General features: G+C 38.9%; 1 non-coding gene across 1 annotated transcript; it reads left to right on the top strand.

Moving 5' to 3' along the window:
• Positions 1-2,127: 2,127 nt before the first annotated feature.
• On the top strand, positions 2,128-2,233 carry LOC121434550. The gene has a single exon (XR_005972479.1). It is a non-coding gene; the product is annotated as a U6 spliceosomal RNA (small nuclear RNA).
• Positions 2,234-14,767: the final 12,534 nt, after the last annotated feature.

Raw genomic sequence — 14,767 nt, 5'->3', positions numbered from 1 at the left:
GGGAAACAGGGAAGACTTCCTATAGGGTAGGGAACCCTGACTGCTCCTTGGACTGGAGAGGGGAGAGGGAGAGTAGGTGGAAGGGAGAGAAGTGGGAGGAGGGAAGGAGGTGGAAATTTTTAATAAAAAATAAATAAATTATAAAAAAAGAAAAGAAATTCAGTTTGTTTTTCTCCTCACAATCTATCCTTTTTTATACAGTTCACCTCAAGGAAATGTGTAGAATGGGAGAGAAAAGCATAGTTTTCTTCAAGCAAAGGAATATCCATGTCCTGATGTATTCTCAAAGGATATGTAGAATTGAATCCAAGAGAATAAAGGACTAACAGGAATGGAGAAGCGCAGAAATAAAAGCAAGCTTGTGAATATAGGTGGGTCAAGGGCTAAAGCTATGATAAAAAGGACTGCATGAAAGATGATTCCTGTTGTTATTTGAGTATGATGGTTAAGAAGGAAGTCATGGTTGAGTCTGAAAGTTAAGTAGGAAGTTGTAAACTTGAAGAAGGAACATCAGATCAGTGGTACCAAACATGCAGAAAACAAGATGTTGAAAAGGTAGGTTATTAGCATAAAGAATGGCCTGGTGAGAACATGGCTGTCTTTCTGAATACTGCCAAATGGATCTGATAGTCTATCTGGGCACTGGTAGATCAGAATCCTAATGGCATAGGTAGGATCCCTGAGAATAAACAAGGGAATGAGAATCCAGAAATGTATTATGTAAATCTGCACTCCACTTATGGTGGCAGTGTCTTTTCAGCATCCTTGATCCCCTCTGGTCCATCAACCTTCTCACAGCCTTCTGAATAGATGGCCTCACATCTAAACAAAGACTGCAATACCACAGAAGAGGAGGATAAGTCTGTTTTGGGTGGTGTGCTGCTCCTGGTGACCTGTAGCTTTCTGGGGTTTTATTTTTTATTCATTCATGTTCTTTATAACGAATACATTTAAAATTTATGTATAGAATGTCTTGACAGCTTTTTGAAAAATTGATAGTCTAACTTTCCAATAATTATCCTGGCCTTAGAGACAACTTAAGGCTCAGATGGGATCTTGTCTTTGATACCCAAACTAATCCATTTACTAGAACTGTATCTCCTGCCGTCTGTCCATCTGAGATAGCGAATATCCATCCCCTTGATCATTCAGAGCCAGGGACCAGGCAATCAGGGCTGTCTATACCTTTGAAATCATTAAAGTTCAACCTACTCATTCTGTCCAAAGGTGATGGTGAATCCTGGTTGTCCAGTTGACTAGATCAAGAATCAACTAAAAGGCAATCCACCTGGCATCCCTGTGATGGACTTTCTTGATCTGATTATTTGAAATGGGAAAAGCCACCTTACGTGTGTGGAGCACTTTCCAATGGCAAAACATAAGAAAATAAAATAAAAATAAAAGGGAAATGAAAGAAATCTAGCTTTTTCCCTACTTCCTTGCATTCTTGTAGACAAGTTCATCAATCCTGCTGCTCCCAGTTTTGCCTCCCTTTGCTGATCTTACAGCCAGCTTCTTTGGACCTCTAATGCAGACAGAAGACCAGTATCTCTCCAGAAATCCTCTATGCATTAAGTACTATAATGGGACTCCCGAGATACCCAGCCTTATGAACTGAACAATTACCATATTCTGGGCCTGTCCAGCGTGAAATGGCCATTGTGGGACTGCCAGTTACAGAAATCAGATGATTTGGGGGAGTAAAAAAAGTTTTATTACACTTACGATTCACTATACATGTTATGTGGCCCATGTGAGATAGACAAAGTGTAACAAAATAATACGTAATAATTTGTAAGCACAATGTATGTGTGGACCTACCATCTTTTAGAATCTTGCTTACTCTTTTCTATTATCAGGGAGTCACAGTCATATAATTCCTTTGGACATTAACTTGAATGACACTTTTGAAGAATCTAAAGCACAAGTTTGAATTTAATGTGAAGATAAAGAGAAGATGGAGATTGCTTCCTGACAGGTGAGTTGAGACTAGACATGGCTAAACCTTAGTTAATATGACTAAGCCTCAAGAGCTCCATATAAATACTAGGAGGCCCTGTGACTTTAGGAAATATTGGACTTGTCGGTAGAAATCCGATTGAAACTTTCCTATAAAATCCTTCTTGGGTGCTCACTTCGGCAGCACATATACTAAAATTGGAATAATACAGAGAAGATTATCATGGCCCCTGTGCAAGGATAACAGCAAATTCGTGAAGCATTCCACATTTTTTTCCAAGACAGAACAGACCAAGGAAAACACCCAAACACTCAGAAAGCCACTGCAAGGATTAGACCAAGATGCAAAGACACCGCTGGCCTCATTTGAAGGAAGTGATGGGTAGGCACCAAAGCAAGAATTTCTCCAATGACCTAAAAAGCAACATTATAACACCGGAACCCAATGGTCACACAACAGGAAGACTTGATCATCCTTACCCAGAAGAAGTAGAAGAAAACAACTTTAAATGTGACTTTATGAAAATGATGGAGACCTTTAAAGAGGAAATAAAAAAAACCTTAAAGAAATGGAGAAGACAGACAAAAAAATTGGAAAAAATTAATAAATCCCTCAAAGAAAACAAAGAAGAAATAATCAAACAGGCAAAGGAAACGCTTTAAGACTTGAAGACTGAAATAGAGGTTATAAAGAAAACACGAACAAAGGGAATTCTGGATTTGGAAAATCTGGGTAAATGAACGGGAACTACAGAGAGAAGTATAACAAACAGAATGTAAGAGATAGAAGAAAGACTCCCAGGCACTGAAGATACTATAGAGGAAATAGACTTATTGGGCAAAGAAAACATGAAATCCAACAAATTCTTAACAAAACATCCAGGAAATCTGGGACAGCATGAGAAGAGGGAGAACTTCAGCTCAAAGGCAGAGAAAATATATTTAGCAAAATCATAGAAGAAAATGTTTCCAACCTAAAAGGATATCCGTATATAGTTACAAGAAGCATACACAACACCAAATAGACTGGATCAAAAAATAACATCCCCTCACCATATAATAATTAAAACACAAAACATACTGAATAAAAATAGAATATTAAGAGCTGCAAAGGAAAATGGTCAAGTAACATATAAAGGTAAACCTATCAGAATTACACCAGACTTCAAAGTTTTCATTTACCATAGATGGAGAAAACAAGATATTCCATGACAAAAACAAATTTAAACAATACGTATCCATAAACCAATCCTTACAGAAAGTACTAGAAGGAAAACTCCAACCCAAGGAAGCTAACTGTGCCCATATAAACACAGGCATCTGATAACCACCCCCCCCAACCAGCATAACCCAAACATTAACACCGAAAATAACAGGAATTAACAATCATTGGTCATTAATATTATTTGATATCAATAGACTCAATTCACCTATAAAAAGACACAGGCTGAGAAACCGAAACACCAATTTCCAAAGTGGTTGCACAAGATTGCATTCCCACCAGCAAAGGATGAGGGTACCCCTTCCTCCACAGCCTCTCCAGCAAAGGCTATCATCGGAGTTTTTTATTTTAGCCATTCTGACAGGTGTAAGATGATATCTCAAAGTTGTTTTGATTTGCATTTCCCTGATTGCTAAGGAGGTTGAGCATGACCTTAAGTGTCTTTTGGCCATTTGAACTTCCTCTGCTGAGAATTCTCTGTTCAGTTCAGTGCCCCATTTTTTAATTGGGTTAATTAGCATTTTAAAGTCTAGTTTCCTGAGTTCTCTATATATTTTGGAGATCAGACCTTTGTCTGTTGCGGGGTTGGTGAAGATCTTCTCCCAGTCAGTAGGTTGCCTTTTTGTCTTGGTGACAGTGTCCTTTGCTTTACAGAAGCTTCTCCGTTTTAGTAGGTCCCATTTATTCAATGTTTCCCTTAAAGTCTGTGCTGTTGGGGTTACACATAGGAAGCGATCTCCTGTGCCCATCTCCTTTAGGGTACTTCCCACTTTCTCTTCTATCAGGTTCAATGTGTTCGGGATCAACCTACCCCTCGACCCAGCAATACCACTCCTGGGAATATACCCAAGAGATGCCCTATCATATGACAAGAGCATTTGTTCAACTATGTTCATAGCACTATTATTTGTAATAGCCAGAACCTGGAAACAACCTAGATGCCCTTCAATGGAAGAATGGATGAAGAAAGTGTGGAATATCTACACATTAGAGTACTATGCTGTGGTAAAAAACAATGACTTCTCAAATTTTTCATGCAAATGGATGGAAATAGAAAACACTATCCTGAGTGAGGTAACCCAGACCCAAAAAGATGAACATGGGATGTACTCACTCATAATTGGTTTCTAGCCATAAACAAGGGTCACGGAGTCTACAATTGGTGATCCCAAAGAAGCTAAGTAAGAAGGTGAACCAAAGGAAAAGCATATAGTTGTCCTCTTGGCTATGGGAAGTAGACAAAATTGCCGGGGAGAAAATTGAGATCTTGGGGGTGGGGTGGGATGGGGGTAAGGGGAGATGGGGAGAGAGGGGGGAAAGGGGGAGAATGGGGGGAGCTTGGGGAAGGGGGAGGATTGGGATGAAGGAAGGCAGGATGGGGGAGCACGGAAGCACGGTTCTTAGTTAAGGGAGCCACCTTAGGGTTGGCAAGAGACTTGAACCTAGAGTGGCTCCCAGATGCCCAAGCCGAGGTCCCCAGTTAGTTCCTTGGGCAGCTGAGGATGGGGAACCTGAAATGACCCTATCCTAGAGCAATACTGATGAATATCTTGCATATCATCATAGAACCTTCATCTGGTGATGGATGGAGACAGAGACAGAGACCCACACTGGAGCACTGGACTGAGCTCCCAAGGTCCCAATGAGGAGCAAAAGGAGGGAGAACATGAGCAAAGAAGTCGGGACCACGAGGGGAGCACCCACCCACTGAGACAGTGGAGCTGATCTACTGGGAGCTCACCAAGGCCAGCTGAACTGTGACTGAAAAAGCATGGGATAAAACTGGACTCTCTGAGCATGGCGAACAATGAGGGCTGATGAGAACCCAAGGACAATTTCACGGGGTTTTGAACCTACGTAATGTGCTGGCTTTGTGGGAGCCTAGCCAGTTTGGATGTTCACCTTCCTAGAAATGGACGGAGGGGGGAGGACCTAGGACTTACCACAGGGCAGGGAAATCTGACTGCTCTTTGGGCTGGAGGGGGGGGGGAGAGGAGTGGGGGGAGGGGGAGAAGGGTGGGAGGAGGGGGAGAAGGGTGGGAGGAGGGGGAGGGAAATGGGAGGCTGGGAGGCGGAGGAAATTTGTTTTTTTTTCTTTTCTCAATAAAAAAAAGTTAAAAAAAAAAAGACACAGGCTAAGAGAATGGATACAAAAACAGGATCCAGCCTTCTGCTGTATACAAGAAGCACACTTCAACCTCAAAGACAGACATTACCTCAGAGTACAGGGTTGGGAAAAGGTTTTCCAATCAAATGGACCTAAGAAACTAAAGTCAGTCAGAAGAGATGGAGAAGGACACTATATATTCATAACAGTAACAATTCAGCAAAATGAAGTCTCAATCTTGAAAATCTATGCCCCTAATACAAGAGTACCCACATATGTAAAAGAAACATAACTAAAACTTAAATCACATATCAAACCCCACACACTAATAGTAGGAGACTTCAACACTCCACTCTCACCAATGGACAGGTCAACCAGACAGAGACTTAACAGAGAAATAAGAGAACTAACAGATGTCATGAAACAAATGGACTAAACAGACATCTATAGAACATTCTACCTAAACACAAAATAATATACCTTCTTCTCAGCACCTCATGGAACCTTCTCTAAAATTGATCGTATATTCGGTAACAAAGCAAATCTCCACAGATACAAAAAAAAATTGGAGTAACCACCTGTGTCTTATCGGATCACCATGGAGTAAAGTTAGAATTTAACAACAATATAACTCTCAGAAAGCCTAAACTCATGTAAATTGAACAATGAACTACTGAAACAACCCTGGGTCAAGAAAGAAATAAAGAAAGAAATCAAAGGCTTCCTTGAATTCAGTGAAAATGAATGCACAACATATCCAAACATATGAGACACTATGAAAGCAGTAAATGCCCACATACAGAAAATGATGAAATCTCACATTAGTGACTTGTCAGCACACCTGAAAGCTCTAGAACAAAAAGAAACAGGAGGAGTAGAAGACAGGATATAATCAAATTGTTGGCTGAAATCAACAAAATAGAAACAAAGAAAACAATATAAAGAATCAATGAAACAAAGAACTGGTTCTTTGAGAAAATCAACAACATAAACAAACCCTTATACAAACTAATCAAAAGGCAGAGAGAGAACGAACATCCAAATTAGAAAAATCAGAAATGAAAAGAGGGACATAACAACAGACACCGAGGAAATTCAGAGAATCATTGGGTCATACTGCAAAAACCTGTACTCCACAAAATTGAAAAATGTAAAAGAAGAAATGGACAATGTTTAGATAGATACCATATACCAAAATTAAATCAAGACCAGATGAATAATTTAAATAAGCCTATAAACTGCAAGGGAATAGAAGCTGTCATCAAAAACCTCCCAACCAAAAAATGCCCAGGGCTGGACGGTTTTAGTGCAGAATTCTACCAGAACTTCCAAGAAGAGCTAATACCGATACTCCACAAAATGTTCCACATAATAGAAACAGGATATAGAAACGGAAGGAACATTGCCAAACTCTTTTTATGAGGCTATAGTTACCCTGATACTAAAACCACACAAAGATTCAACCAAGAAAGAGAATTACAAAGCAATCTCACTCATGGACATGGTTGCAAAAATACTCAATAAAATTTGGCAAACCAAATCCAAGAACATATCAAAAAAAATCAAACACCATGATCAAGTTGGCTTCATCCCAGAAATGCAGGGCTGATTCAGCATATGAAAATCTATCAATGTAATCCATTGTATAAATAAACTTAAAGAAAAAAAACATATGATCATTTCATTAGATGCTGAAAAAGCATTTGACAAACTACAGCACCCCTTCAGAATAAAGGTCTTGGAGAGATCAAGGATACAAGAAACATCTAAATATAATAAAAAACAATATACAGCAAGCTGACAGCCAACATCAAATTACATAGAGAGAAACTCAAAGTGATTCCACTAAAATCAGGAACAAGACAAGGCTGTCCATTCTCTCCATATCTCTCCAACATAGTTCTTGAAGTTTTAGCAATAGCAGTAATAAAACAAAAGAAGATCAAGGGGATTCAAATTGGAAAGGAAGAAGTCAAACTCTTGCTGTTTGCAGATAATAAGATAGTGTATATAAGTGATTCCAAAAACTCTACCAGAGAACTCCTACAGCTGATGAATACTCTCAGTGGTGTGGCAGGATACAAGATCAACAACAACAAAAAAACCAATAGCCTTCCTATACATGATCTTGATGGGGATTGCATTGAATCTATAGACTGCTTTTGGTAGAATTGCCGTTTTTGCTGTGTCGATCCTACCTATCCAAGAGCATGTAAGATCTTTCCATTCTCTGGTATCTTCTTCAGTTTCTTCCTTCAAAGACTTAAAGTTTCTGTCAAATAGATCTTTCACTTCTTTGGTTAGTGTTACCCCAAGATATTTTATGTTATTTTTGGCTATTGTGAAAGGTGATGTTTCTCTGATTTCCCTCTCAGTTTCTTTATCTTTGTGTATAGGAAGTGTTCATGATCCTAGAGAAGCTAAGTAATAAAGTGAACTCAAAGAAAAACATATAGAGACCCACCTGAAAATTGGAAACAGACAAAATTGTTGGCTGACAAAATTGGTAGCATGATGGGGGAGAAAGAAGGGCAGAAGGGGAAGACGAGGGGAGAAGGGAAGGGTTGAGGAGAACTTGAGAGAATGGGATTGTCAAGATGGAGGAAGGACAGAGATTGAAGCAAGGAAAGAGATATCTTGATTGAGGGAGCCATTAGGGGGTTAGCAGAATCCTGACTCTAGAGAAATTCCCAGGAATACACAAGGATAACCCTAGCTAGACCCTAAGCAATAGAGGAGAGGGGGCCCAATCTTGACTTGTCCTGTAGTCAGACTGATGAATATCTTAAAGATCACCATAGAACCTTCATCTAGCAACTGATAGAAACAGAGGCAAAGACCCACATCGGAGCACTGGTCTGAGCTCCCAAAGTCCAGTTGAAGAGTAGAAGGAATGAGAATATGAGCAAAGAGGTCAAGACCATGATGGGTTCTTACACCGAAACAGTTTACCTGAGCTAATAGGAGCTCACCAACTCCAGGCGGACTGGGAAGGAACAAGCATAGGACCAAACTAGTCCCACTGAATGTGATTGACAGTTGCATGGGTGGGGCATAATGAGGGGCCATTGGCAGTGGCACCAAGATTTATCCCTACTGCACGTACTAGCTTTTTGAGATCCTATTCTCTTTGGATGTATATAGTAGGGAGGGCCTTGGACCTTCTACAAAACAGTGTGCCTTATCCTCTCTGAGGATTAGATGGGGTGGGGTGGTAGGGTGTATGGAGGAAACGGGGAGAGGAGAGGGAGTGGGAACTTGGATGGGTATTTTTTTAAAAAAGAAAATTAAATAAATTTAAAAGAAACCTTCTTGGCTGAAGATTCCTCACATGATAATGTAGGAGAGAAGGAGTCCCAATAATAACAGAGGAAACTGACCACTACTTTGTAGTATTAGAACTTGGGGTCAAACTCACTTTGATTTATGGGTTAACAACACCATGTGATTGGACACTTAAACTTCAAAATACGACGTAAACCCTTTATAATCTTTTTCATGTTTACTTAACCCTAGTAGGAGAATATATCACAAAATAGTTATATTTATCCCTTTCTTTTTTCTCTTTTTATAATTTGTTAACTCATAGATTCCTATAGACTTCTGTAATAGCCAAATGCTTAACTTTAAAAAAAAACTCTTAAGGAGACAACTTTTCTTACAGAGTCAACATTACACATGAGCGCTACTTTAACCTGAGCCTTTTATAATTTTCAAAGGATATTATAAAAGAGTACATAGGATTTGAGTGTGATGTTTTCTTCACCTTGAAAGAGAACGTCACCTTCAAAGCAAACATTTCTCCTTCTATACTCTTTTTCCTCTACGGCACAAGAAATGCAGGCCTTGTCTAGATAACATGGATCTATTTTTATAACTTGATAAAAATAGTGAGCATTGTTGGTTCCTCTTATTATTTCCAGCTCGATTCTGGTTTGCCCCAAGGCTGTCCATATTTTCTATCATTTTTCACATAACCTTTTTGAGACTTTAAGCATCCTCTTCCACTACAAACCTCTTGAAGGCATTTTTTTTCATCTTACCCAATTATTTTCTTAATTTTAACTAAAATACGCTTGGTTCCAACAGATACTATAGCAATAAATACACTCTTGTCTATGAGGTCTTTAACTCCGATCTAAGTCCATCTTTTTGATGTCAAATGTAGATACTCTCTATATATACCACCCCTAAGATGTGGGTGTTGAAGGTCAGAAGGTAATGAAATACTGAGCATTTTTTAAAGACAAAATTTCTTGTAGCTCTGACTGTCCCAGAATTCACTCTGTAGATCTGGCTGACCTGGAGTTCAGAAATCTGCCTGCCTCTGCTGCCCAGCTGCTGGAATTAAAGTCATGTTCCACCACTACCTGGCACTGAGTTTATTTTTAAACCTTTGCCTTGCAAGGTTCTTTTAACCTTCTACCTTCCATTTTCTGTTACCCCTGCTTATACTCCAGGCTCTTCTTTCTGTCTTTCTATCAGGCTCAGATGCCCACAGTGGCAGGGCTGCTCCATTTGTGAAATTGTGTTAAGGCGACAGACTGAATTTCAAAATTCATCTCACAACAAAGCAAGCAGGTGATATAAAGAACTCAGGGCTAGGGGAGCAGGGAGGAAGGGAAGACAGTGAATAAAAATGTATAGAGCAATTAACAAACAAAACTAAGGGCAAAAATATATTTCCCTGAGCTAAGATTCCTAGGAGCAAACCACCAATTTGGTAGGTCTCCTGGATGTCTGGTGCAGTCCTCAGAAGAGCTTATGTTAGACCAGGCAGGTTCTTCTTCTCTGTTGTTTAATTGGTTATATACCCAATATATAAAAAGTCAATTGCAAAACACTTAAAAGGCATTAAAAGCAACCTAAATAAATGAAGGGAGGCCATAGTCACAGTGTGGGAGACTCTATGCCATAACAATGTATACTTTGCAAATTAATATACACATTCAGTGACACTTATTAAAATAGCAGCAGGATTGTCGTGTTGAATGGGGAGTGGGAAGCCATGTGTGCATAAGTAAAGTTTTGTCCCAAATTCTAGTATCAATATAAGTTTAGTACTCAGTTATAATGCCAAAAATGTCCTTAAAGAAAAAGAATAAATGAATAAATAATGGATATTAAGGAAAATGATTAAAATTATGTCAAAAGTACTTTGTGGGATTTGAAAAACTTTTCAAGGCATAAAGTATAATAAACCATACACAGTGAAGTGTATTATTTGTTAGGTCCTAATATATGTATTCATTTGTGAAACCATCACTGTCAAAAATCTTTCTTGGGGCTGGAGAAATGGCTCAGTGGTTGAGTACCATCTGCTCTTATGGAGAACCATGGGGTAGCTCACCACCTCCTATAACTTCAATTTCAGGGAAGCCAGTACCTTTCCTTGACCATTGAGGGCATCCACACTTATATGAGCATACCAACACACAGACAACTAACACGTGTTACACATAAATAAAAAATAAATCAAATCTAAACATAAGACAAAAGAACTCATCACAAGAAAATGTGTTTTAGATCAATTTTATTTCTTTCTAGATTTAAATTTATTGAAATGATATAACATGCTGTCTTTTCCTAGTTTTTCAAGTTGGACATGATAATTTTAAAATGCATCTCCAATATAGCAATTGCCCGCAGATCTTTTCTTTTCTTGCCAACGGTGTTCCCAAGTTAGATATAATGTAGAAGAAAAAATTTATTTGGTCTTATGGTTTCAGAGATGGAGTTCATTAAGTTCATAATGACAGTTGGACCAGAAAGCAAAAAGATCACATCTTTTACCAAAAGCATCAACCATAGAGAACAAACTGAAAGCAGGAGAGGGCTATAAACTCTCTGCCCACCCACAGCGACTGACTTCCTCCAGCAAGGTTCATACATAGCCTCCCACAAATAGTGCCACTGACCTGGGACCAAGTATGCAAGTATGTGAGTCTATTGGAGACATTTCTCCTTCTAATAGCCGTAATAATCTACTCAAGCAATGGACCAATGAGAATAACCAATATTTGCTTGATTATTTCCCATATATTTAATATCATTATCCAAGTCTTCCACATATTAACTCAATTTATCTTTAAACCTCAAAGAGATGGATTCTATCAGTCATTCTTACTTTATACATGGGTAAGTGAGGCATGGGGACAATATAATCAAAAAGCGAGTTAAGTGGCCGGATGGAGCAAAGCCGAGAAACAGACTTCAGGGACCTATTTCTTGGTGAGCCTCAGTTTCCTTGTTCTCTAAATAGATATCTCTGGACTAAATTCCATAAATAGCAGTGTCAGTTTTATAGCTTAGTTGATAAGATGCATATAAAGGGCTTAGTAACAATAGCTCAAATAACTATTATTGACATAATTATTACTAGTGCCAACCAACAAATAATTTTTCCATCATTTAACTTGAGTCAATTATTCAACTAAATGTTTGCATCACTGATAATTAAATATGAGTTTGTGTCACTTTGAAATATCTGATATTTAAAGAAGCATGGGGAATTAGTATTAAAGTACATCCTGATTTTACACCAAAATAATTTATGCTGTATTACCAATTGTATTTCCTAACAAAACACTAAGACAAATGACTCATTTTCTTTAAAACACACCCAAGAAAACACACTTAGTACTTAGACCAGCAACAATGTGGTCAACATATGGACATTATCTGGTGGTTAGCAACTCGACCTTTTGATTAGTGATGTCTGTTCTACTTGCGTTAGCTCATTCTTTAGCTCTCAGATGTTTTCTTCCACACATAATGTGATAAATGTTCCCACTGCAACTTGACTTACAACGTGACTCTGAAATTGCCAAGGTACATAGACACACATATACAGAAGCACAGTGGGGCCACCTGTGCTATTCTAAAATTTTAAGGATTATTCTGATGATAATTCATGTTGCACAACCTCTTCTCTTCACACATCTGGTAAGAACCAGAGGTTATAGGTTATAAACACTTATTTTAAATTAAGCCCGGACCACCTCCTTCCCACATGCCCTTTCACACCACACGGCAAAAATCAGCCTTGCCAGTTGCGTCTTACTCCACTCCCATCCCTGTTCAGGATTAACACAATGACCTTGTCTAATTTGATGGCACAAATTCCTGTCTAGAGTCTTAGACTGAATTGTATTACCAGTCATATGACTGTAAAAAAATACTTCAGGCTGTCAGCACTAGGCAGCTGGGAGAGGAAGTCATCCCTGGCTTTTTGTAGCAGAACAGAATGGGAAACACTATACAGCCTTGTAGGAAAATTAAGAGAGCATTTGGCTGTCTCACTGGCTGAAAACCAACAGGTGTTTCTCAAAGGCTCACGCTGCAAATGGAGGGCAATGTTACTGATGGTGGCCCCTTCTTATGTTGAAGAAAGGATTGCAAAGGACCTTAGGCAAAAAAAAAAAAACAAAAAAAAAAAAACCTTCCTTACATCAGGGTTTTCCCTGTTCTCTCTGTTCTCTGTAGTTAGGATCTATGACATCTCTTGCTCACCTCTCCCACAGTGACACCCACTATGGTACACATGAATACAGTCCTCAGTACAATCAACCAATCCTGTGTGGTCTCTTCTGCCTAAGCACGCTCCCATTCATCATGAGAAATGGTCAACTCCATCCCCACTGTCCATGACCCAGCTCTTACTTTTCAGTTAAATGAAGCTATCCTCCTACTTCATAAGAAAGGGGGAAGCCCTGTCAACAATGTCCTGACAGCAATCGCACTGGATATGCACTTACATATAGCATTCTCTTCTACAGTGAGGATGGATGCTCGTTAAAGAGCATAACCCCTCCAGCCGTCTTTGAACCCCTAATGTCTTTTGTTCTCACAGGTTGTACCTTATGGAATGTCCCATTTCATTATCACACTTTTGGCTTTTCCTTTCTGTGGCCTTCTTGGAATGAACATTTAACGATTTAAAGGTCCTCAGGTTTGCCTTATTCTTACATAAAAAGATCTTTAAAACTCCTTTATGTCCTCCATCACCAACCACAGTCCACTGTGTGTTTTTTAATTTACAGTCACCCCCTGGTTTTTCTTTCTTTCTTTGGTATTAGTTCCTCAGAATATTATCCTCACTTCCATCACAGCTCTTCCAAGGTCACCAATGACCAATTCTCTCCCTTCCTCCTCTTCCTGTAATTCCTTCTCCCTGCTCTCTATTCTCTCTCTCTCTCTCTCTCTCTCTCTCTCTCTCTCTCTCTCTTTCTCTTTGCATGTACACGTGTACAAATGTGCAAGCATGTGAAAATTACATACACATGTATGGATGCACATATGAAATCAAGAAGTTGATGTTAAATAAGTGTCTTCTACCATTCTCTACATTATTTGTTTTGAAAAAGGCTCTCTACTGAACCTAGAGCTTACCAATTAGCTAGACTGACTGACCAGAAAGTTTCCAAGTTCCACCTGTCTCTCCTTTCCCAGCGCTATATTTGCAGATACCTGTCACATTCCCAGCTTACCAATAACTATTATGTTAGCAAATTTAGTTTGTCTAGCTCCTTAGTGATGATTCCATGGTACCCAGCATACTCTTTCTTGACACCAGGTCAGCAGATTCCTGGTTTCTACCTACCATCCTCTCAGTTTCCTCTGGCCCATTCCCCTATCCACTCAGCAAATGATGGCGTTGTCCTAACACCACAAACTTTGCCCGAATGATTTCTGCTGTCCAAACAACTTTTCCAGCCATATTTTGATGAATCCAGATTTACATTTCCCATAGCCTACTATGAGGTCCAGAACTATCCATTCAACAATATAATCATCTTAACTTACATGCTACAACATATTTCATTGGCATCTTACATCCAATATATTCAAGTAATATAATTTTGCTTCTGCAAAACATTCTTTTATGTGTATTCAATATGAACCATGATTACATATCCTTCTCCCCCAACCGCATTACCTAAGAGAACTTTCTGCTCCTGGAGAAGAACTCAAGTCATGCTCTTAGTTCTCTTTCCATCCCTCATTTCCGTAGCCTTCTCTCCTGCCCTCAAAAAGGGAGAGATGACTCACTTTATTGGAGATCTAAAAAAGCAAGTCCACCCTGTGTTCTTCCTCTTTTTTGCTGTTCAAACTCTGACAGTGGATATGATTGTTCTAAAACACACTGGAATAACCTTAGCCAAAAGAAAAAATACATACATTATTGACTGCAAAAATACTGTCAGGGAATATGTAAAAGAGAATGGTCTCTCACATTTGTGGGCTAGAAAATTTAATATTGCTAAGATCTACCTTAAGTTAATCTATAGACCACTTATATATTCTACCAAAACAAAAGTTGGCCTTTTCTCTATCAACTGAAAAGCTCAAACTAAAATTCATACAGATACACAGGGGAAGATGCCAGATGGATAAGGAGGAGTTACACTACACCATCTTAAATTTGAAATTTTGAAGAATTACACATATCAGTCTAGAAATTTAATGAAGAGCTGCTG

The sequence above is a fragment of the Microtus oregoni genome, unplaced genomic scaffold, assembly GCF_018167655.1.
Source record: "Microtus oregoni isolate MIOR12 unplaced genomic scaffold, Mior012 000043F_ref0000047, whole genome shotgun sequence".
Taxonomy (NCBI): domain Eukaryota; kingdom Metazoa; phylum Chordata; class Mammalia; order Rodentia; family Cricetidae; genus Microtus; species Microtus oregoni.
This window is presented reverse-complemented; position numbering and strand designations above follow the sequence as displayed.